Source organism: Paramisgurnus dabryanus, chromosome 2, assembly GCF_030506205.2.
Source record: "Paramisgurnus dabryanus chromosome 2, PD_genome_1.1, whole genome shotgun sequence".
Taxonomy (NCBI): Eukaryota; Metazoa; Chordata; class Actinopteri; order Cypriniformes; family Cobitidae; genus Paramisgurnus; species Paramisgurnus dabryanus.
The window spans coordinates 4026244-4051622 of record NC_133338.1 but is presented as its reverse complement, the minus strand read 5'-3'; the positions used below and the strand labels follow the sequence as shown (position 1 = coordinate 4051622).

Below are 25379 nucleotides of genomic sequence, written 5' to 3'. Positions count from 1 at the left end.
AGTACCTTGTTGAATCTGTGCCACGAAGGATTAAGGCAGTTCAGAAGGCAAAAGGGGGTCCAACCTAGTACTAGTAAGGTGTACCTAATAAAGTGGCCGGTGAGTGTATAAAAGAGATTTTTTTCCCATTGAACTCTTAAATCTACAAAGATCAGTGCTACTCCCCCTAAGGTTACAAAACAACTTGGTTGAATGTGGCATTTAAGGGGTGGTTTTCTGGACAGGGCTTAGATTTATCCAGGACTAGGCCTTACAGTAGTTATATTAGGACATTTAAGTAGTTTTACAAACAAACCTTACAAAAAACACATCTCTCTCTCTAAAATTATAAAGAGTGCTCTCTTTAGAGTGCTTAAAGGGACATGGCACTTTTTTTCCCCTGAATTTTACAGTTTTGGAATCCATTCAGCTGATCTCCAGGTCTGGCGTTAGCACTTTTAGCATAGCTTAGCACAATCCATTGAATCTGATTAGACCATTAGCATCGCGTAAAAAAATAACCAAAGAGTTTCGATATTTTTCTAATTTAAAACTTGACTCTTCTGTAGTTACATCGTGTACTAAGACTGACAGAAAATTAAAAGCTGTGATTTTCTAGGCAGATATGGCTAGGAACTATACTCTCAAACTGGCATAATAATCAGTGACTTTGCTGAATAACATGGCTGCAGCAGGCAGGCGTAGTGATGTTACGCACTGCCTGAAAATAGTCCCCTTGGTTACTTTCCATTTAATATCACTACGCCTGCTGCAGCCATGTTACACCAGCAAAGTCCTTGATTATAACTGCCAGTTTAAAAGATGTTGCAACTTTATGGTTCTTTAAAGCACCTTGAACATCTGAAGCACCTTTCTGTTATAAAAAAATTATAAAAGAAATGTTTCTTTGAAGAACATTTTACTAAATGTTTCTTTAAGGAACCAAAAAGGTTCTTCTATGGCATCGCTGTGAAGAACCTTTAAGCACCTTTATGTTTTAAAGTGTTGTACACAAAAAAATTTGTCTTTGGATCAAAGTAAAAAAGTGTACATTTGTTACATTAATTACTTTAATTTTCACAACTTAAAAAGTTTACATTAATTATTTTTAATACATTTTATATTTAAAATAATTTTTTTAATTCTCTTTAATTCTAATGCAAGTAAATGGATGTAATAAATTGTCGCAATTTTTACTTCGGTGCAAAGACATAAGTGTATAAAGCAGATACAAGGTAAAAATTATTTAATAAAGGCAATAAAAAATGTCTGCATTGCAGTATAATTCATTTAAATTTTTACATTTTTTTTTTAGATTGATGGTGTTTTTACAATAAATGCTTTTCACAATGAAAATAATTTAGTTTTGCTGTGTATTTTCTAATTTAACAAGCAACAAGCCTGTGAAATAATAATTGATGCCTCCTTAACCTGGTGAATAAAATTCAACATTTTATAATTAATAATATGTATTACAAATATGTTGACATTTATATATTCTTTGAAACTGCACATAAACTTCACACACCGAACACATACAGATTCACATTAACATCAGCTTTATATGTAAGAGAAAATGTGGGAGGAGCTATGACATCATCAGGGAGCGACAGCTTTAAGTGAAAATGAAACTAAACTGAGGGTCTACTTTCTGTAAGCCTTTTAAGAGATCTTCAAGAAAGAAAGAAGATATTTGAGACATTTAAAGCCATACATGAACACATCTGAGACTCATTCACAGGTAACATGATGGAAATGTATCAGAAATTTTTCTAAACAAGTTACTAACAATGTTAGTGTTCTGGTTCAGTAGGGTTTATGTCTAACTAGAACACATAAGACAAAGTCTGGATAATAAATTAGTTGAACTAGTTGATATACACTGAAATGTTAATGTTTTAATCAATGTAGACTGTCATTCATTTGCTTCATTGTAACTTAAAGTTTAGCGTTGTCATTGAGTCACATGGCTTTAAGAGTTTAAACAGGAAGTACAGTAACGTTATGGGGACTGTAGACCGAATGAAAAACAGCAGATGAAAATCACGTTAAATAAGATACATGATTAGCAAATCACATGTGTAAACATACGGTATGTACAGGGGGGAAAATTTCATCTAAATGTTGGGGGAACAAAAAACATAACATTTTTCAAGAACAATTTTTGAAGGGGACACCAATAATACAGGAAAAATTGTACTTGCAAGGAAATGTGTACAGATAAAAAATGTTTACCTTTCTCTATGAACGGAGGCAAATGTAATTTTAATACACATGAATGCAGAGGTGGAATGAGTAATAAAATATTCTACTTAAGTAAAAGTAAAGTTACTGGTCTAAAAATCTACTTAAGTAAAAGTAAAAAGTAAGTCATTTTAATTTTACTCAGAGTAAAAGTTACTTTTTTACAGCGGGGAGAGGTTTCTAGTATAGTTCAAAAAGGACAAGGGAATATAAATCTTAAACTAGTTGTTTTTTATTGTAGGAACATCTTTACAATTAAAGTGCAAAAACAAAAAGTTAATAAAACAAAAAGCTTTTTTATAACTAAGAAACATTTATGGAATAATTTAATGATTTTTACAGGTGAGTTATGCACTTTTGAAGCAAAAATAATATGAGGTCAGCAGGGATCTGCACCGCCTATAAATTGTAATTTCTCGAAATACAAGTCCTTCCCTATATGCCTTTGCATCTTAGACGCGTTTTCTGTTGTTTAGACATCTCTAAATTCACTTAAAGTATCTAAAGCGCACAATACTCCACTGTACTCCGTTCAGTTCTTTACACCGAATGCCTCCACAATGGCCACGCATCCGGGTTACCGCCCAGAACGTGACGTCTGTGAAAACCCTTTATTCCTTACTCAAGACTAGAGCATGAATCCTACCTGAATGAAACAATCGCTTCGCGTCAATGGCCAGGGGTTTCTTTCATAAAAATTGAATTGAGGGTTAGCCCGCGCCTGTCTCGTCCCTCTCCATGGCTGCCCATCAATTATTTAAAACTTTATTGCTTACTAGGCATGGGCCAGTATGAGATTTTGGCGGTATGATAACCTTAAGCAAAAATACCACGGTTTCACAGTATTGCGGTTTTGCCATTGCAATAAAAAAATGTCAGACGTTTACAAACAACAACTTTGAAACTGGACACAATACATTTTGTTTTAAGCAACATTCAACATGTATGCGGGGTGGAAATAAAGCATTTAAATTATAATTTTATTTAAAAAATGTGTAATATATATTAAATGTAAATTACATGACTTAATGCTTTAATTCATTTTGTGTAAACCCAGCTCATACCTTGCAAACAGTGTTACAGAAAATTTTAGTGGTTTTGAAACCTCGACTGTTTAAAACCTTGGTATACCTTGAAACCGGTAACTGGCCCATGGCCCCATGCCCATTGCTTACTGTGAGTTCACGTTAGCTAATGTATATTTACTTATGTTAACAAATAAAGTGTTACCATTTTTTCTTTTTAAATAGTTTTTTTTTTGTTGCTTTGAAATTTGTGCACAGTTTATACTAATTGTGTTTTTATATCACACCATCAGTCCTTGGATGAGATGAAAAAATTATATAAAATCAGTTAATATGAACATAAGTTCCAGATAAATAGAATAATTTGACATTTTTTGATACACTGATGAAATGCACATCATTAATCAAATGTGTGGACGTGTCACTTGAATGATGACTCCTTTAAAACAACATAAACAATATTAAGAGATTTAACCTCTAAATCTAAATCTCATATTAACAGCTCACCCCATGTTTAAATGCCCATCATCTCCCTATATATAGATGGTTTCACTGACAACAACATAAACAAATGGCTTTTGTGAACCAAACTTAACTTCCGAGAAACTTCCACACAAATTCAGCAACAATGCTCCACACACACACAACTCAGATAAGAACTCAGATAACAACTCCCACCTCAGAACTCCATCTCATATAAAAAGACCTAAGAACTCAACTCAGAACTTAACAAACTCTTAAGAAAACTCAGAACTCTGCAGAACTCAAAAGAACTCCTTGTGTGTTCTTAGGTAGGGGCTTTTAAGCTGTAAAGAGGTCACACCTTTAAGATGTGTCTGACCCAATCAGAGGTCACACTTTCAGAGGGAAAGTTAACTGTCTTTGTCTTCCAAAATGCTGTTTTGTTAAGATGGAAATGTTAAAGAGTTTCATAATATTATTATGAAGAAGAGTTTCCTAAACATAATGCATATTATCATTCAGGAAATCAAAAACGGATTACATAGATACCAAACAAGGACTAGATATGATTTGGATTAAGTAAGTAATACTAAACATTCATTTAAACTAGCTGGGTTAATATACTAATATAACATAAACACAAAGAACATAATCCATGATGAGATTGCAGAACAGAGTAGTATTTTTTTTACATTTCTGATTGGGCGGGCCAGCTGTCAATCTGGGCGGGCCCAGGCCCGCCCATAGCTCCGCGCCTGTTCTTTTGTGGTCGTAAAACTTTAATCTTGATGTGTTGCCATAGTCACGAGAGGTCTGTTCTGCGTTGAAGTGTTAAAGCAGTTTCGGGGGTAGTGTCATGGACCCCTGGGCTTAGCCTGTTTTTTGAGTGAGGGTCTGCACTTAAATTTATGAAATATAAAAAGTTATTGTGTGTCTGATCTGGCTCAGTTGTTACACTGAGCTAACGTATCTATGTAAAATAAATGTATATAATGTTAGCTATAAACCCTTAAACTCTTGCCTGGCTGTCACACCTTGTCTTTTAGAAACAAAAACATTTGTATTTTTTTACAGAGGTCAGTTTAGTCACTAGCCGTAACAGTGGCAACGTACGTGCGTCCGATTAAAATTGTCGGTTTAATCTAGATAAGTGTGTAAATGTTTCATTTATGTTTGCGTTTTAGTCTTCCGATTAAGTTAATTGTTGGATTCGTTTTCCTCTTCGAGTCTTCTGCCTGCTTCTTCCTCATGCACATCGTAATAGAAAAACCAACCACAATGAAGATAAGCTAAAAAGAATGCCGTCAACCACCTGCTCTTCAACTTCAAACAAGAGGATCGGGGAGGGGAGAGTATCTGTCTCTCCGGGTCTCCTTTCCTACCTGTTTACCCCGTTTCGATTTTTATTCGAAATTTGGGGTTTCCATCACTTGTTTTTGATGCGATGCTTCAAATGCGCATACAATCATGGTGATGGAAACTTGGCTAATGTTTGATTCATTTTTACATTATAATCTTTTTAAAGTTTATTGTTGGATTTATTCTTAGTGTCTCCTGCCCGCTCCTTCCTCACACACACTGTGACAGCTATGTGTTCAAAAATATTTGTGGTTTTATATTTATTATATTATAGTTGTAAAATATCTTTTAAGTCATTGGTGTCATGATTCTCATCAGAGAGAAAGAGAGACAGAACCTAGATGCAGGTGAGTATGGACAAAGACTTTATTTAACAGAAAACAAAATCTCACGAGAGGGTAACTATAATCAAAATAACGATAAACAAGATAAACTTTGCCAAGACATTGAATAGGGGTGTGCCATATCATACCGTTCAGGATAATACCGGTATAAATTTTTACATGATAAAAAAGCTCATATCATCATGATATCAATGATATAGCGACGTGATGACGTCTGGCGCATTACATTCCCTAACGCGCACAGCAACAACACCTGAGAGCAAGAGCAGCGGGCCAAAAACTAAACTAATGACTCAACCGAGCATCGCTGTGCAAATTACTTTAGTTACTGTTAAACTGAAGTGTTAAGGACTTGTTATAGGGAAAACATGGGAAGGTGTCATTTTGTGGCTTTAGGATCACAAGTGTGAGTTTTTTTTTTTTTTTTTTAAATGTGACCCTGTTCAAAAAATAACAATGCATCAAAATCAATGTTGCGATCAATCTTTGACCCATCCCAGGGCATAATAATAATAATAATCACATGGTGGTTCAAATGTGTTTTTTGGAAAATATTTAGTTTTTTGTTTTTTCGGTTAAAAAACCATTGGCCAATGTAAACAAACAGGCATATAAAGGGTTAAAATTTCCACAAATTTTATTAATATTTGATATGTTAGTTTCAGGCAGAGGTAGTTCTAAAAGACTGAATCGTTTAAAATGAAAAAAAAAAAATATTGATGTATGATATTTTTAGAGCAGTTTTTGGGAAGGTGTCATTTTGTGGCCTTAGGAACACTTAAGGAAGTTTTTTAAGGATCTCTTGAGGGTTACCAATCTTTTAATTGTCGATAAGAATTAAATCGATAAAACTTAACGATTGCAGAACAAACAAGATCATGCACGTGTGCGGCGCCTGTGCATAACACACAAAGCTGGAGAAAAAATGAAGCGAGCACACAGAAATTAAACTAGCCATAACCAAACTGAGGCTCAATGGCAAACACACCTGGGCTTTTTAACATCATGCGAGATAAGGCTTGATGCCAACGCCATGAAATAGCATCTGAAGTGTGATAGAGTCCGATACAGAAAATACAAATATGGTTAGCATACTGAAAGACCCTCTTCAGGGAAGCCTGTAATATTAGCATAACAACGCTGCTATACACAGGAAGGAGACCAGAAGCCGTTTTTACTGAACAGATTAAAATGTAATCTAAAATTCTGGCAAGAAACTGACAAATGTAAACTGTAACTGAGAGTTCTAACACTCTGAATTCCCGCAAAAAGATATCATTGATCATTATTGACTGGCTGAGGTGCTGCATGCTAGCAAAGTTGACTGTTGCAGGTTTTCTAATGGAAGGTTGCATATAAGCATCTTTGCTGAAAGTACACCGCAGGTCTAAACTGAGGTGACGACGGGAAAAGTGCCCTTTGTGTGCTTCTTGGATATAATTACAACAAACAGTGTATCAATGAGTCGGAAAGCGAAGTGAACAACTAGAAAAATAACACTTGATGATAATGAAACTTTTATTTTGACATGGTCGCATGGACTTTCATGCAACTGTTGCAGGGTGCCCATGTGAGGCGGAGTCAAACACTGTGTCTATTAGTCATTATATTTTATTACGAGATAAGTTAATTGATATAAGATATGATCAAAAACACCAACTACATTGCCTCATTTTACAATCCCACTAGCATGTTTTAGACCAAATAAAATATTTAATTTCGCGTGAGGATGTTTTTACGCACACTTTTATGTCATTGGCTATATGCCACTGCAGTAAAGGCTTAGGGTTGTAATTTCACCAAAAAAAACCTAGCCAAACTTTATCCCAGTAAATGTTTTTTTAAATTAATTTATAATGTAAATTAGTTATTCAGTACAGAAGCAACTGGTCTCTTATATTTATAAATTTGATATAGTGTTTAAATTCACTCATGTTCCTCTAAGCTCAGTTAAACAGTCTGATACAGTCCAAGAAAAATGAAGGGTGCATTATTTTCTCACCTGAGCCCTGCACCTGCACCCCAAATATCTGTGTACGTCCCTGTGCACAGCCCTTTATATTCCTGAAAATACACAGGTCTTTTAATGTGAAAAGGCAAGAATAAAATATAACTTAAAAATTGGCATTTTATAACAATCCAAGTGGATTCATGGTCATAATTCATAATTCAAACTTTAAGTAGATTTTAGTACATACTTCTAACTCTACTCACACTACATGTTTTTGGGAAGTAACAGTACTTTTACTTGAGGGTTTTTTTTCAGTTCTCTTTCCACCCTTGATGTATGTTCGAAAATGCTTGTGCATTAGTTATATATAAATAGTGATACAAGTGCACACAAGCCACATACACAACATACAGTATGTTGAATAATTTTTATTAATAATTAGTGGGGACATTTAAAACCGATTTATATGTTTTAACTAAACTCCAATGCAACCCTTGCACCCTTGCAACCCAATCACTTACCGTAATTGAAATTACATTGTGCCTTTAAAATATATATACCTATATGTCTCGAAAGGCAGTCAAGAGGTGTTTGTCTTTTGCCGAGTTGTTTGGCAAAGGATCTGTCACAGTCAGAGGCCTGTGATTCAAGGCTAAGGTATAAGCCTATACTAACTATTTTTATGTTTAAGCGAACGTACACATATGGTCGAACACACAGCCTTGCATGTACACAGATGTAAGGAACCACCCACCAGCCCAACAATGGTATTCAAAGGCGTGGCGAAGGTATCAGTGTGTTTTCGCTTTCCTCAGTACTTGAGAAAGAAATTATCATCAGTTACTACAATTTAGTTTAGTTTATTAAAATTTGGTTTTAATCTTTGACTCTGTGAATATTTTTAATCTGACTCCAATTATAAATAAATAATATTAGCTGATCATAATTTAGTTTATTTTATAAGTATATAATGCGGATACATTACTATAAACTTAATTTGAGGATGTCCAGTCTAATTTAAGTTTATGCTATTTAGCCTTAAGAAGAGGTTTCCCCAATGTAGTTAAACGTTGAGGTTTCTCCATTCAAGTCTAAGTTGAGGATGTCCAGTCTAACTTAAACCAAGGCATTCTCCAATCTAACTTTAACTGAGACAACTTAAGTGTAAGCATCAACATCTAATTTCAATCATACATATAATATTTATTGTAATTACTAACCAACTCAGAGGTATTTCAAAATGAACAATTTATTTTGTCAAGCAGGTTATACAGTACTTAAATCAATAAATTAAGTCATCAACTAGAATTAGGAACACCACATTATTAAATCAACCACTTAAAATGATCAGCATAATATAAAAACATAAGACACAGAATCAAAGTCATCCCTGGCAATATAGACACACAGCAAGGTGGGAAGTTCTGAATATAGATGCTTCCTTAATCTTTGAATACCTACACAGACTGTGAGGAAGATTCTTGCTAAAGAATGCTTCCCCGAATATTTTGCCATGCCACCTTTTATACAGAACTTTACACATAGGAAATCAAAGTCCCACATCAGGATTTGGTTGGTCAGGATCTTGTGACCTGGGGCATCAAATGGGATTGTTAGCCTTGTATCTCTTTAGGAAGACCTCTACAGTTTTTTTATTAGATTTTTTATATTGCATCCCCTTCATGTTTTGTGATGTTATAGATAATTGAACAGTTTAATATTCATGATAAAAACTAACATTTACGAAACAGAAATTATGTTGCTTTTATCAGTTATCAGTTTTAAACAAATTATTTAAATAAATATATAAGGTAAATTACAATAAAACATTAAAAGTATAATTATTACATAATAAGGGACCAGCCCAGTACCAATACTAGACCCTGATATAACGTGGGCTTCATTAGGTGGGGGCAGTGTGGGTCCTATGTGTGTTGCCCATCTGGTGGGTAAGGTGGATAACACATTTTCAAGGTTGATGACTCTTTCAAAAGGAGAAATTTATAGTTCATTAAACTTAAAACAGTTGATAAAGTGGGTGTCAGATGTGATGTTGTGATTTGTGTTGTTTCCTCTTAAGCTTTAAAGGGAAGTTGAACAATGGCAGAATCTTCACCAACATCACCAACACCAAGACGGACCAGAAAACGCAGTAAAGATGATCCTCCATGTAAGTCAACAACTCACAATTAATAAATATATAAATTGTTAGTGATAAATGTTGATGATTTCTCTCTGTGTTTTTCAGTTATGTCTGAAGAGCTTCAGTGTTGTGTGTGTCTGGATGTGTTCAGTGATCCAGTCAGCACTTCATGTGGACACAACTTCTGCAGGATCTGTCTGAAACAGTACTGGGACAACAGTCAGATCTACAACTGTCCATACTGTAAAGAAATATTCATTAAAAGACCAGAGCTCAAGATCAACACAACACTTAGAGACCTCACACTGATCTTTAAAGAAAAGTCAAGTCAAGTTAAGTCTGACAAGATCAATTTGAGAAGATCTGATCTCATCCTCTGTGATGTCTGTGATGAAAGTAAACTGAAAGCCCTGAAGTCCTGCCTGATGTGTCAGATGTCTTACTGTGAAACTCACCTGGAGCCTCACCAGAGAGTCCTGAACTTAAAGAAACACAAACTGCTGGATCCGGTGGAGAATATAAATGACTATATATGTGAGAAACATGAGAGACCTCTGGAGCTCTTCTGTAGCGATGATCTGACACGTGTTTGTGTGTTTTGTACTGATGGAGATCACAAGAATCACAACACTGTTCCTCTAGAGGAGGAGAGTAAAGTGAAGAAGGTACGAGTTAGGGCTGTCAAAATTGCTCAAAAATGACGTTCGAATATTCTCCCTAAAAACTCCACGAATATTCGAACTATTCGAATATCTGGTTGCCCATTTTTTTCAACGACGTTTAACGATGCATTACGTCAATAACAGGACAAATTAATATAAAGAGACATAACTACTTCTATAGGTAGTCTATTTAAGTTTAAACATATTTGACAACGTATATTACATACACAAAACAAGTAAATCAAGAGACATCAAAATGATATGGTACCTCGGTTACATTGCTTGACAAAACTCCCTGATGCCTGCTCCATCCACGACACTGATCGGTCTCATGACCTTACAAATGAACGAAATTAATTTCTCCGGTATGACCTCTTGTTGTGTTGCAAACAAATAGCTTGTGGCGGGCGATGCAAAGTAAGTGTTAAGACGTGAATGTTTAGCTGGAGTTCCACACATTGTGGTCTCGTACACACTGCAAACTTTCAGGAGTGACAACCGCATTTAAATGTGAAAATATGATGATTGACACGGAGATAACCATAGCAACGGTCTGCCGTCTCACATGCTTATCACTCACAGCTTTGATGAAAATAATTTAACAGCATTATGTTTTGCAATAAACCTCCGTCGTGTCGTTGTGTATTGTACGCATTTGTGAGGCTGCGCGCGCTCTTGCAGTGTTGCCAGGTCCTCGTCTTTTTTGACCTCACATACCATTTTAGCGCTTAACCGTTTATGGCTTTTGGCTCATGAAGCGATCAAGTTTTTGGTGTTGTTAAAATGTGAAGGTGCCAGTACCAATATTTTGATCTTTGAGGTAAAGCGTTTGGATTAATTTGGTTTATTATTGGATTTTTCTTGTTCGCTGTTTTATTAGTGCAAGATCTGGCAACACTAGTCAGCAAACGCTTGTGCCTCTGTCATTCTCTGTACCGCGCATACAGAAGACTTTCCCCCTTGTAATAATTTATTTCTTCAGAAGAGAGACCTGTCATGTCCATGATGCACGTTTAAACACTTTCTTAACTAGTTGTTCATTTCGGTTATGTAGGCTACTATGCAAAGTTTCTGTAAACGCGGTTGTCACTGCAGTTTGCGGGAGTTAATGCGGTTGTAGAATGCGATTGTCAGTCCCGTAAATTACTGAAGTGTGTGTGTACAGAACAGGGTTAAGCATTAAAAGTTGAAGTGACAAACGAATTAATATGCAGTGTGTACAAGATGCCATGCTCATTTGGGTGCACATTTTCGAGATGTGACATCATGTTGCTAGTGGTCGAATGGTATGCTAACAACTTTATCTCGCGGCTCAACAATTTAACCTCCTACCGACCAAAATCCAAAGTACTTCCAGACATAGCTTTTTAGATTTTTGGGGGTTAAAATCGCTTTCTCTGCTGCGGTCGACTTTCTGCCATCTTCCATGCAAGACGCGTCAACTTTTAACAGTGACAGACAGTGTGACTACTGTGACCTGTCCCTGAACCAGGCGCATTAGTGCGCCCACTTACAAAGCAGACAGCCACGCCTCTACTACTGCGGGCTTTAAAAAAAAAAAAATTTATTCGAATATTAATTTTCATATTCGAAATTCGTTTTTTTTTTTTTACTATTCGAATATATATTCGAATTTAGAATATTCGTTGACAGCCCTAGTACGAGTTCATAACAACATAAATACATGCTTTATTCATCTGTTATACATATTCAAACAACATGATCTTTTGTCAGAAGATGATCAAATGTATCTGTCTATAGACTCAACTGATGAAGACACAGACAGACATTCAGCAGATGATCCAGAAGAGAATCAAGAAGATTCAATACGTCAAACACTCAGCAGAACTCAGAAAAGTGAGTTGAAGATGTGAAATATTTGATGGATGATAATGTTTTGATTTGTCTTATAAATAAAGGTGATGAATTGTAATGAAAAACTGATTTCTCAGAGATGTCAGACGGAGATGATGGAGATGATGGAGGAGGAACAGAAACAGGATGAAGATCTCATTAAAGATCTGGAGCAGGAGATCACTGAGCTGAAGTTGCAAGACAGTGAGCTGGAGAAGATCACACACAGTGAAGATCATCTTCATCTTCTACAGGTCAATCTCTCTCTCTCTCTGTTGCGCATGTGCGATGTGAGTGTGGGGAGCGTGTGAGACGTGAGTTTGCGGAGTTTCATACTTTTCCCAGTTTAATATCTTTTGATACTGCTTTGGATTAGAGAAGAAGTGTTATAGTGCTGTTTTATCAGCATAACTAGCAAAATGGGCTCAAATTCGGATGGCTTTACCGGTTTGTCTGTTCGACATGCGTGTAAATGTATGCCGGCAGATGAGTCCATAAGTGTTGAAAATGTTTTGGTTGCTATTGGTAGAGAAATAGGTGCACAAAACATTATGTCCGCTTCTAGGATGAATAAAGCAAAAGTTGTATTTCTGAAAGAAGTTGAAATGGTTAATCATTTAGTGGAGTGTGGGTTGACTGTTCAGGATGTGTTCATTCCAGTCCTACCTTTGTCTAACCTTTCGAAAAAAGTGATGTTGTCAAATGTCCCCCTGTTTATCCTTGAAAAAAGCTCGAGGCCATTTTAGCGTGTTATGGAAAATTGATCGAATCAATTAAAATGATTCCGTTGAGACTGAAAGCCCAAGAGTTGAAGCATGTTATGTCATTCAGACGTCAGGCTTTGATGATATTAAGTCCTGAATTCTCAATACTTGATGTGTCAGTAAAATTGACAGTGATGGGTAGAGATTATATGATCTTTATTAGTACAGAGTCCATGAAATGTTGTCAGCTTGTCCTGTAGCTAAAAAGGCTGTAAGGAATGTTTCAGCAGCTAATTCAGAGCAGATTGTAAATGCTTCAGAGAATGAGTTGTTTAAAGGGACACAAGGCAGCATTTTTATGTTAATAAATCATCTTCGTAAGTCGGTATATGGTTAAATGACTCATTACATGACGAATGAAGACTCTCTCGCCCGCCCCTACCGTCTGTAGGAAGAATACCCCACTTGTAAGTTCGCTGTATCCGACCCGGTGTCCTTCAGTCTCGTATAGTCTTAGATATAGAACGCATTTACTCCCAGACACTAGGGGGAGCTAGTAGAGAAATAATACTCAGACTTGCCTTGTGTGCCTTTAATGAAAATGCTACAGTTGTTTTGAATGTTGTAAACTTAGCGCCCGCTGAAAGTGAAGAAAGGGTGCAAAAAGCTTGTAATGTAGAGGCTGCTGGGTCAGAAAAGATTACACCTGATGATAAAAAGACTGAAGTTGATGATAATGTGAAGCCCACTGGTGAATTAGAGCAAACTGAGGAACAAGATAGGCCTGAAGAGAGTATTGACTTAGATGAGAATGTGACACAGGCATCAGGCAGTAATATGTCTCTCAGTGATATTGACTATTTGCGTTTCAGATTGAAGAAGTTTGTGAGTGCTTTTAGAAAACGAGTAAAGAAAAGTTAACGTTTTTTTTTCATGTACTGGAAATTACATCATCTTTGATCATATTCTCCTTGTGCATCCTGATGGTTTCTTTTTGTATTGGATCCTTAAAGTCGCCATGAAACGGAAGTAGCGATTGCCTTTTTTTCCACGTGGTGACGTATATCTGATTGAAACTGGCATCTGAAATGAAATAAGGCAGGGCTGGATTTATATTTGTCTATCGAGATCTGATTGGATCATCGAAGTTGGGTCTTGATGCTAATTGCTAATCGCAGCGATCTTCTCCTGGACTCTGCCCACCTGCCATACCATATGACCGGAAGTAAAGAGAGAGTTGAGGAGAATTGCGTTTTTGATGAAAAAATATGAGGGCACTAGCCTGGGTGCCAGCCGATCTTAGCCCCGCCCACCACATTTTGAAAAACAGGAAGATCGGTCTGGAGTTTTTCCGTTGAGGAGCTACTATGCGAGTACCAAAACTGGCCGACGAATCAAATTGTGAGGGCGGGCTTTATACGATGATGGACAGATGATCAACACAACCACGTCACCAAAGAGCGCGTGTGTTCAATCTGTTTACAATGAAATGGCTGCTGCTGTAGAATTCAGATGTGTGGATTCTGACATTGAGTCTGTTCTAAAAGATATCGACAGAGCATTGATTTAAAAAGAGGAACAGAGAAACGCGATCAAGGCATTTGTTTATGTTTTCGCCGTCCTTCCTACGGGATTCGGTAAAAGTTGGTCGCACTTATGGAGGACAAAGTTAAAGAAGCAACTGAAATGGGTATCACGGCGATGCAACTCGGCGTGCACGACGAGATGGATATAATTAGCGGTCATTGCCAGCTTCTTTTCGGAAGCCCGGAATCGTGACTGCTGATTAAGGGCGCACTCACACTATCCAAACCGCGCTCGGGAGCGTTTGACCCCCAAAGCCTGGTTTGTTTGACTAGTGTGATCGTTCTGTTCCGCGCCCGAGCGCAGATTGGTTATTAGCGCCGCGGCCGGGTTGCAGAGGTGGGCCAGAGCGCGGTTCACTTGGGCTCAGGCACGGAAGGCTGTGGTGTGAGCACATTCGCGCCTGAGCGCGATTCAAAAGGTGAAGACGTCAGTTGCGCGACCACTCACCTTCATCTGCCTCCGTAAAAACCTTATGATGCGCGCCGCGGGGTTACGTGAATGTCCGAGCTGCGCACGTGACAGATGAACTAAGCAATATGATGACATGTGAGAGGGCTGTCTGTAATCGTGCACCAAACGACTCCAAATAAAAAACACAGACTTATCATTACGGTGGGTTCCAGTGTTAAGAGAGAGCTTTACTTCCTGCTTTTTTCAAAACAATCGCATCTTAATGACGAAAACGCACCGGGACTCGGATCGATACAAGTACAGTGTGAGTGCGTGCATCTGGGGGAGTAGGGAGGGGTGACAATCGCGCTGGGGCTTGGTTTGGTTTGGATAATGTGAGTGCGCCCTAAGTGGAGGGACATGCTAGGCTCCGATATTTTTCAAGCCAACGTAATGGGTAGCTATCGGCGTGGATGAAGTTCACCTAACGTACAAATGGTAAGAGATAGTCTTACTGTATGATTTAGTAAATACTTAATGTTGTGATATAAATGAAATGTTGTAAACATAGTAGGTGTTGATGTACGTTCGCTAACTCAGACTTGGTATAATCACAATGTAAGTGTCATTGTAGCGAAATAACTAACAGTTTGGTCAGGCTGCAAAAGGCGTAATTTCAACATGTCACACACTCCGTTGCTCTGATTCATCATAGGTCTATCCAATTGAGTGGAGAGGCATTTTTCGGTTGAGACACGCCTCATAATTTTAGCTCAATGGAGCGGTATCAGACTCAAATTCTGACTAGAATTGAGTATGACAACGTCAGGCTATGAGGGCACATGAATTTTTACAAAATAATGAAGCTCACATATAAGTCATTTAATACCACAATATTCCAAAATAAATTACAGTTTTTCATTTCAATTTCATTGCGACTTTAAATATAAATGGCAACCCTACCGCCTTAACTAACTTATAAAAAAAAAAAACAAACAAATTCGCTGCACAAAAGGCTGTCAAGTTCATCTCGGAGAACAGCGCGTATTGGTAATGTTAATTAATAAAGATAATAAATTGTTATTAATCATTATTTCTTCATTTCTTTGGGTTTATTATAAGCAGACTGTTATATAAAACACGTAATTAGCATTACCATTCCGGAGTTGAACAACTTTGAACGGAGTTTCTTATAACGTTAATGATATTACAGTGTTGAGTCTTAACAGTGTTTGATATTCAGCTCGTCTTGATTTAATTTTTATTTTGCCGAATGCGTAAAAACATCCATATCTGAATAAAGAGGACTAAATACAATATACGCGCATTAGTAAGACCTTACGGCAGATCACGTTGGCCAAAACACGACAAGAACCGCGTTTTCAAAAGTTGCTGAAAAACATAAAATTGACATTGGACTCTTATCGTTAGATCAAGAGAAAGCCTTTGACCGGGTGGACCATCTTTATTTATTGAAGACTCTAAAGGCCTTTGGTTTTGGTCCAAAGTTTATCTCATGTATCAAACTTTTATACAATGAAACATCAAGCATGCCTCGGATCAATGGTTGTTTAACCAGGCCTTTTGCAGTAACAAGGGGCATACGGCAAGGATGCCCTTTATCTGGACTTTTGTATTCCATTGCCATTGAGCCTTTGTTGGTGTCTTTAAGGAAACAACTGTGTGGACTTAATGTTCCTGGGTTTCCGGATGTCCCATCAGTTAAACTTACAGCTTATGCTGATGATATAACTCTATTCATAAGGAACAATGAGGACGTGGTTGCTTTAATGTCTTGTCTGAAAATGTTTAAAAAAGCCACATCTGCAAAAGTTAATTGGGAAAAGTGTGTGTCCCTGTTACTGGGTGAGTGGCAAAACATAGGCCCTCCTTAGCTCCCACAAGAATGTAAATAGGTTAAAAATGGTTTTAAAGGTCTTGGAATTTATTTGGGAACTGATACCTACATGGAAAAAAATTGGGAAGGACTAGTTGACAAGGTGTTGGGGAGACTTCAGAAGAGGAGTTGGATCCTCCCAAAGATGTCTTACAGAGGGAGATGTTTAATTGTTAACAATTTAGCAGCCCCAATGTTGTGGCATAGACTTTTAGTGTTGGATCCTCCTGACGAGCTGTTAAAAGTAATCCAAAAAGCCTTTGTCAATTTTCTTTGGGATGGCTATCATTGGCTACCTCCTGGAGTTTATATATTCCAGTAATAGAGGGAGGACAGGGATTAATAAATTTGGAAGCAAGGGTGAAGACATAAAGGCTTCAAACATTACAAAAGCTACTGTATTGTTCACACAAAATACCCTGGATTGCATTGGGTTTGTCTGTTTTACAGAATATTGGGGGAATCAGGTTAGACAAACAGTTGTTTTTAATTGAAAAAATCTTTTTTTCAAAGGTAATTGTTTCCCTGTTTAATTTTTATGTGTCTGTTTTCAAAACATGGCAGTTGTTAAAAAAGGTCAGAGAAGAGGATGAGCATTATGGGTTTTTAAAACTATAATGGTTTAATCCTCTTTTTTAAACCAGTCGTCCAATTTCAAGTTCAGTAATTTATGTGTTTTTGAAAACAGGAATAGCTACTGGTAAAGATCTAATTGATTCTGTAAATGGACAATGGTTTACGGCTAAATCAATCGCTGATAAAGTTGGGATTAGATCAGAGAGATTTGTTGAAGGATTAATTAAAGACCTTAAAAAATCTTTTCCTCAATCCTTCTTGACTTATTTAAACAATTCTATTGCAAATAGTGAGAGATCTTGGTTTTTCCTGGATCTTCTAGTCAATATAATTCCTGACCTGAATCAAGAATCAAATAACCTTTTACTGAAATTGTTTACTGAAATCGTTAAAACAAATCGTTGTTTTACACTCCGTTGTAAGGGCGTATTGATACCAAATGGAGAGAATATTTTTGAGTCTCTTCGGAAATTATTCCAACTTTGAGGGTATTGTATAAGGCCCCCATTCCAAAGAGGTCTGGAGATCTCCAATGGAGAGTACTTCATTGTGCGGTGGCAACAAATAGCTTTGTATCAAAATTTAATGAACTGGTTTTATCTACATGTCCTTTTTGTGATGCCCTTGATACTGTTTTTCATTGTTTTTGTGAGTGTGCAAGATTAATTCCTCTGTTTGTTTTGTTGGACAGAAAATTTGCTAAACTTGTCTTCTGTTCACAAAAGAGATGTTTTTTGTATTAATTGTTAATTAAAAGGCTTTTGAAAGTCAAAAAGTCTCTCTCTCTCTCTCTTTCTCTGTCTCTCTCTCTCTCTCTTGAATGTTGGGAGTGCGGGTGAGGAGGACTGAGTGCGCTTCTCAGAGTGATTGTGGAAAACTGTTTATATTTTTTATAGTTTTTCTTTTCTTTCTTCCTTCTTTTCCTTTTTTCCCCTCATTATTCGGATTAAGTTAAAATTTTAAAATTGGTAATGTTTGGTTATTGTTTGGATGTTATTTTCAGATGTGTGTGCTTATGTGTAATTTTTTATGTATGCTTATATGTACTGTAATGTAATGTAACGTTTTAACTTTTTTGATCTGGTAAGGTAGATTAAAAGGTGATTTAAAGGTAAAAAAAAAAAGTATTTATCTCTCTCTATCTCTCCTGCAGATTAGCCCATCATCCCTGTTCAGACCTCCAGATATGAAGAACTGGTCTGAGATCAGTATGAAGACTCATGTGAGAGTGGACTCTCTAACAGCCCTGACTCAACTACAGGAGAAATTCACTCAGTCTGGTAGGTGAATGATTATATTTATGGTTAAGTGTGCACCAAACACAGTAATTGGCAGTGAATGGCTGTTTCTTCAATAACTTTTTTTAGGTGTTAATTATTAGTAACATGTGTGTTCCATGGATGAACTGATCATACCTATGCCCTATTCCCTTAGATGATCAGAGCTATTGATGCATAAACTTTTGAGGGAGATAAGATTATGTCTCATAGCGTGGCCGCTTGATGGGGAATAAAGCAATGAAAACATCAAGAGTAGGAGTGTGCCCCGTCATCCTGGGCAAAGTTTGCCCATTGGCCTACTAATCATCCCCATATATACTAAATGGCCATATTACTTTATTATTTAGTCTCCTCTCCACTAATAAGCTGGTGTGTGGTGGGTGTTCTGCGGCAATATGGCTGCCGTCACATCATCCTGGTGGATGCTGCACATTGGTGGTGGTTGAAAAGAATCCCCCTTTTTTATATGTAAAGCGTTTTGAGTGCTGCAGAAAAGCGCTATATAAATATAACAAATTATCAATCTCTTATCTGGAGCATCTGTTTACCCCATCCTGAAGTGCCCTTGAAAGGGAGCAAAAGCGTATTTTGGAATCAACCCAGGAATGAGAAAATAAAATGCAGGACTTGCTTCCTGTTAAAATTATTATTAGAGAGATAAAGTTTGGCATCTGACTGATGCTAAAAGAGTTATAAAGAGAGATAAGAGACAAAAATAATCTTCCTCGCACTGACTGACATCTGAAGCGCGTGCACACAGACACGCAAGTGCCCGACCCCGGTATGAAGACACATAGACAGAATTACAGTTTTAAAAATATCTGTTTTGACAAGAATTCACGCAGATCTGTTATTTCTTCAGTGAATGTTTCGTTAACTGTTGGGGAAAAATATCTGATGTGTAACATTATATTGTTAGGATTTTGGGGCGGATGAACCCAAGTGCATACAGGGGTGAACAATACAGGACTTTGTTTTACAAAAACAGGGAAAACAAAACCCACAAGGTGCAAAACAAGACAGGATATTCTCAACACTAAACTGACCCTAACTAGATATGAAAACTAACAATGAACTTTACAGATAACAAATGACAGACTAGATTCGAATACACTAACCAAATACTTAAAATTGTTTTTTGTGTAGCTCTGTCATGTTTTGTCAGATTCCAACAAATCATGCATTGTTGTGAAGTTTTTTTAATAGAGAATGTCAAAATATAAATAACAAATTTTTGAAAATTTGCTCATTCCAACTCATTTTGCCAGCATGGGTCACAAATGATGCAGCAGTAAACAGAAATGGAGAAAGAAAAAGGTCTTCTGAAAGGAAAATTCATATACAAAACAATGGCTGATGGTTCTGTTGAAAATGTAAACAGGCTGGTGTAAACATACATTTGCATTAGCATATATTTGTCCACATCCATGTTGATTAGAGTATTAACTACTTTAAAAATGTTAAATTAAGGTAAATTACATGAGTTAACTCACGAAAATCATGCAATTAATCTGGATTAAATATTTTATATATATATATATATATATATATATATGTATATATATTAAAAAACTTTTGTTAAAACCTTATGGTTCACGCAGCAGGGTTACGTGAATGTCCGAGCTGCACACGCGAGAGATCAACTAAGGAATATGATAGACATGTGAGAGAGCTGTGTGTCATTGCGTACCAAACGACTCTGAAGAAAAAACACTGACTTAACATTATGATGAGTTCCAGTGTTAATATAGTGCTTTCTGTTTTGTTCAAAACAATCACATCTTAATGACAAAAGTGCACTTTGCCTCGGATCGATAAAAGTATAGCGTAAGTGCGTGCATCTGGGGGAGTAGAGAGGGGGGACAATTGCGCTGGCCGATGGTTTAGTTTGGATAGTATGAGTGTGCCCGTATTATATCAGGGTTACAACGGCTTAGGATGCCCAACGGCCAAACAGCTAGCAAAGTACATTGCTTTATCTGCTACTATAATTAGCCGCCATACATGCCGAGTATTATGCTGTATATGTAAAGATCTGATGTATGCCACTGGTCCATGATTCTGTTCATGTATTTAACAACATCTATAATATTTATGTCCCTGTAAATTAATTTCTTTAAGTGGACCTATATTAATTGTTAACATAGATATGTACTATGTACTATAGAAGCCTTGGGGTTCTAAGCATGCGTCAAAACCGCCGCCATCTTGGAACAGGGGTCTTGTCATAGGACGTAGATAGGTAATGCTGCTATCGCCGCCTGTACTTCAAATTCATGGACGATGCCGATGACTTTTGTGCTGCGTATGGATGTTAGGTCTACTAGCACTATGCATTATAGTTAGAAAAAGTAGATTTTCATAATATCAAAACTTAAAATTTTTTCTGGACTCAATGCTAAATACATGTCTGACTGTTGAAACGAACCAAAAGAAAACCAAGAAAATCTCATGCCGATTTATGGTGATTTTATTTCCGTTACACCATTGCCTACAATGACGCCGATGTGGGGTTCCCTTGTTTCAAGATGGCGGCTCTATTTGATGCATTCGGTCCAATGAACTGCCGTAGCCAAGGCGACATCTAGTGTACATATCTATTAATTATTAAAATGTGTGTGTGTGTGTGTGTGTGTGTGTACCTGGTAATTATCACATTGTGGGGACATTTTGAGGTCCCCATGAGGAAACAAGCTTATAAATAAAAAAAATTATGTTTCTTGAAAATGTGAAGTAGGAGAACGTTTTCTGTGAAAGTTGGGGTTTGGGTTAGAGGAAGGGAAAATAATATACAGTTTATACAGTATAAAATGCATTACGTCTATCGAATGTCCCCACAAAACATGGAAACCATTATGAGTGTGAGTGTGTGAATGTTGGTCACACTGAGGATGTTGTATAGGCTTACCCCTTCATTTGTATGTATGTATGATCTGCATTGTGTTGGATTTATTGCTGTTTATTGAACAAATAAAAAAATTCCCATGCATTTCCTAAGGGCTCCCAAAATTAGCCAAGTTTTTATTAGTTGACCAGAAAAAAGTTTTTAAAAAAACGAAATCATTTTGCCCACTTTAGGGTTAAAAGTTGTAAAGCACTCGTGTCAATCAATTGTCGGATGTCTTATGACTTCAAGAAATGATAAAGGACGTAGCAAGATGTTGGTTTACAAACTGTAATGTTTTATCAGTCAGTCACGTTTGTGTAAGTACTGTAGCTATGTACCTTGGTAATGGCAGTTTCATTTCTGTCAGGTGCTGTATGGGAAAAGATCAATCAAAACAAACTATAGGCCAGCTGTCCACTCATAGGCTCACGATGAGGAGGGGTTTAGACGGACTGAATCTGTGAACTGTTTCAGCATTCTAAAATAAATGTGGTGATATACAGTACTGTGTAAAAGTCTTAAGCCACCATCACCAGACTTGATGTTTTAGAAGTTTTAATGTCCATTCATATTTATTTTTCGATCTATTTATTAACAGAAAATACAGGAAATATGTGCACAAAAATAAAAAATGTCTTCTTTGGGCATCGTCAGTGTTTAGTGTGACCTCTCTTGGCACTAAACACATCTTGAGCGTTTTTGAGCAGAATGAAGTAAAAAATAGCAGTTTCCTGCTATTGCTCAAGTGGAAGGGGAGTTTACCCTAAATACTTGACACATCAGTTTACATTTTTATACAGTTTTAAATACTATATAAACATTTCCTGTATTTTCTGGATGTATTCTGTTAAAGAGACTGAGAAATAATTATATATCATCACTATAACATTGCAAAAACAACAAATCTAATTGTGGCATGGCAGCCTAAGACTTTTACACAGTACTGTATATACAATAAATGTTTATTTTGACAATATATGAATGTAAACCTATTGTAGAGGACTCCAAGACAATATTAAGTAACTTTAAAAAACCATCTGAGGGGCACTTTAAGAACAAGAGTTAAGAAACGCAACTTTTTCTCTCATCTAACTCTCAACTTTATGCTGTGCCAAATATCGGGTATAGAAATTTAGTTTTAATATAGTATAATGTTTCTTCTCTAAACTCTTGCTGATGTTTTATTGTGATTTGTGTTGACAGTGTTGATGAAGATGCAGCAGTTTGCAGGTACAATGTGTGATCTACACTCTTCTCTCACATTCACTAACAATAATACTTTACATACACAAACTCATCTCTACTATTATAAACACATCAACATCTTTATATTGTCATTCATATTCTCTCATCTCTCTCTCAGTGGATGTGACTCTGGATCCTGATACAGCTCATCCAAAACTCATCCTGTCTGAAGATAGAAAACAAGTGAAACATGGAGACATTAAACATAAACTCCCAGATAATCCAGAGAGATTTGATTATTGTCCCTGTGTCCTGGGAAAAGAGGGATTCACCTCAGGGAGATTTTATTTTGAGGTTCAGGTGAAGGACAAAACTGAATGGGATTTAGGAGTGGCCAGAGAATCTATTAACAGAAAGGGACAGATCACAACATCTCCTCAGAATGGATTCTGGACTGTGTGGCTGAGGAATGAGAATGAATATAAAGCTCTTGCTGGTCCTTCTGTCTCTCTGTGTCTGAAAGTGAAACCACAGAAGGTCGGGGTGTTTGTGGATTATGAGGAGGGTTTGGTTTGTTTTTATGATTTAGAGTCCAGGTCTCATATCTACTCTTTCACTGCTCAAACTTTCACTGAGAAACTCTTTCCATACTTTAGTCCATGTTTTAATGATAAAGGTAAAAATTCAGCTCCTCTGATCATCTCACCTGTTCATTACAACAAATAAATTCACATCCAGAATGTAAAACATTAAACTTAAGCTTTATAGAAATATGAATCATAAATAGACATTATCTTTATGTAATAGTCGTTTTGTATTGTGCAGCATCAGAATAAGAGTTGAAGATTACATAAAAAGTCATTTTACTACATTTGGTGTTATAAGCCTAATTCGGTATTCATGCAATGGTGGTTCATTTATTTAAGTTAACTTTAATATTTAAATTTCACATTTTAAGCCCTCATATAAAACTTTTCCAAGGAAATGAAATGATGAATAATGAAAGTGTTTATTATAGTGAGGAATGGGTCCATATGGGTGGACTATAGACACACTCGCTCTCCTTCTACATACTGTACACTTCCTGTATGTTATATATTTAAACCATTGCTGTATCCATGTTCACTTTGTGGTTATTGTCAGTTTACTGAAAGTAAATATAACACTGTAACTATATAAATAAAAACTGTTACTACCTGATTTGGAGCAATATATCAAGGGCCAGATTTACTAAACAGGGCAAATTAGCGCATGAGCGCAATTCCAAAAATGCGCTGATGGGAGTGGTGATATCTGCGGGTTATTTACTAAAAAAGCGCTAATTAAATAACACAGGCGCAACAGCTGATTTCCATAATGACCAACCAATCTACTAAGAGCAGCGCAAATTAGCGCATGGTTGCAAATAAGCAGAGATGATGCTCCTGCAGGTGCATGTGATATACAGGCCGATAAATAAAGGCAGAGAGACGCGTGAACTTATCTGGTAAAATGATGGCGGAAAAGACCAAGGAGAGGCAGCGGAGGGAGAAGTTTTCTGCCCAAGAACTGGATGTGTTAGTAGAGGAGTGTAGTAATTATAGTAAAATGCTTCAAAATCGCAATGTCCAAACTGCTCGCAAAAAGGACATTTGGAACTGAATTGCGAAAAAGGTAAATGCAATAGGGGGTAAATCGCGTTCCGCTGATGAAATTAAGAAAAGATGGCATGACCTAAGGAGACGTACAAAAGAAAAGGTCGCTTTTAATAAAGCAGCAGTGAAGAAGACCGGTGGTGGTCCTATTGAGGAAATGCCCCTGACGCCTTTAGAGGACTTCAGCACCACGGACAACGCAGGTGAAAATGCGGATTGTGAAATTCCAGCTAACGTAGCCACAGTAGACTGAAAAGAACCGGAGGACAAAAAATGAAGTGTTGCAAGAAGTTTTGAAACACCTGGGATTGCGTGACTCCTTCTAGTTGAGGGCTCCAGATCGTCTTGTATTTCTTCCAGCAAATTTAGAATAACATGGCATGGCAAACGAAATTTTTGGATAATTTGTTGTTCTGGCATTCCAAATAAATTGATACGTGTGGAAAAAATCCTCTCCCTTCTACCATGCAGTCTCTGATTTCTGCGATGTCTCCTCCTAGCAACAACAAATGCAGCCATTTCGAGCGCAAAATGATTTAAGACATGCTTTTTTTCGGCGTTAAATAGTCGCGCAAATGCCATACATAACACATGCGCAAACATTAGTAAATCGCGTTGCGTGAATCATTTAAATAGTCTCCTCCCAAAATGTTTGCGTCTGAAAGGGAAACTCCTAGAAATGCATATGCAATCAGGTCAGTCGCAAAAAGAACTAGACCACACCTTTTCAGCGCTAATGATCCACTGCGCGTCTTTAGTAAATTCCGACATCGCTATTTACCGCCAAAATGATGGTTTACGCTGGCGCAAGCGCTTAGTAAATCTGGCCCCAAGTGTTCTCCAAGAGCTAACAGAATCTACAGGATACAGTATATCTAATTCCAAAGTACAGGACATTTTTGAAAAGCACTAAACCTGTTGTTAAAAATGTAGGCCTACAGATATTATCGTATAATAGCATTCAATCTTTGAAATGTTGTTTTCTATGCACTGATTGGGACATTTTTTAATAGTGCTGATTCAGATGAAACCACAGAAGTGATAACTGATTATAAATATCTCTACTAAAAAGCAGGTTACTATCTACCCAAATAATAAAGTCTATATTACTTAGGAGATAAAGCACTGCATTAACAATAAAATAACTGCTTTTAAAAATCATGATCGTGTAGCACTAAAATCTGTTCAGAGGGAATTGAATCAGCTGCTAAGAGCG

The 25379-nt window shown here is 36.8% G+C and overlaps 1 protein-coding gene and 1 pseudogene across 1 annotated transcript in view; both read left to right on the top strand.

The window, feature by feature from the left end:
* Positions 1-1587: 1587 nt before the first annotated feature.
* Positions 1588-25249, top strand: LOC135783476 (E3 ubiquitin-protein ligase TRIM39-like; annotated as a pseudogene).
* The window catches only part of LOC135783475 (E3 ubiquitin-protein ligase TRIM39-like), a 43472-nt gene continuing 19751 nt past the window's right edge, over positions 1659-25379 (top strand). Inside the window, exon 1 of the mRNA XM_073811870.1 lies at positions 1659-1720. The gene's annotated coding sequence lies outside the window, so the exon portion shown is untranslated. The remainder of the gene's footprint in view (positions 1721-25379) is intronic.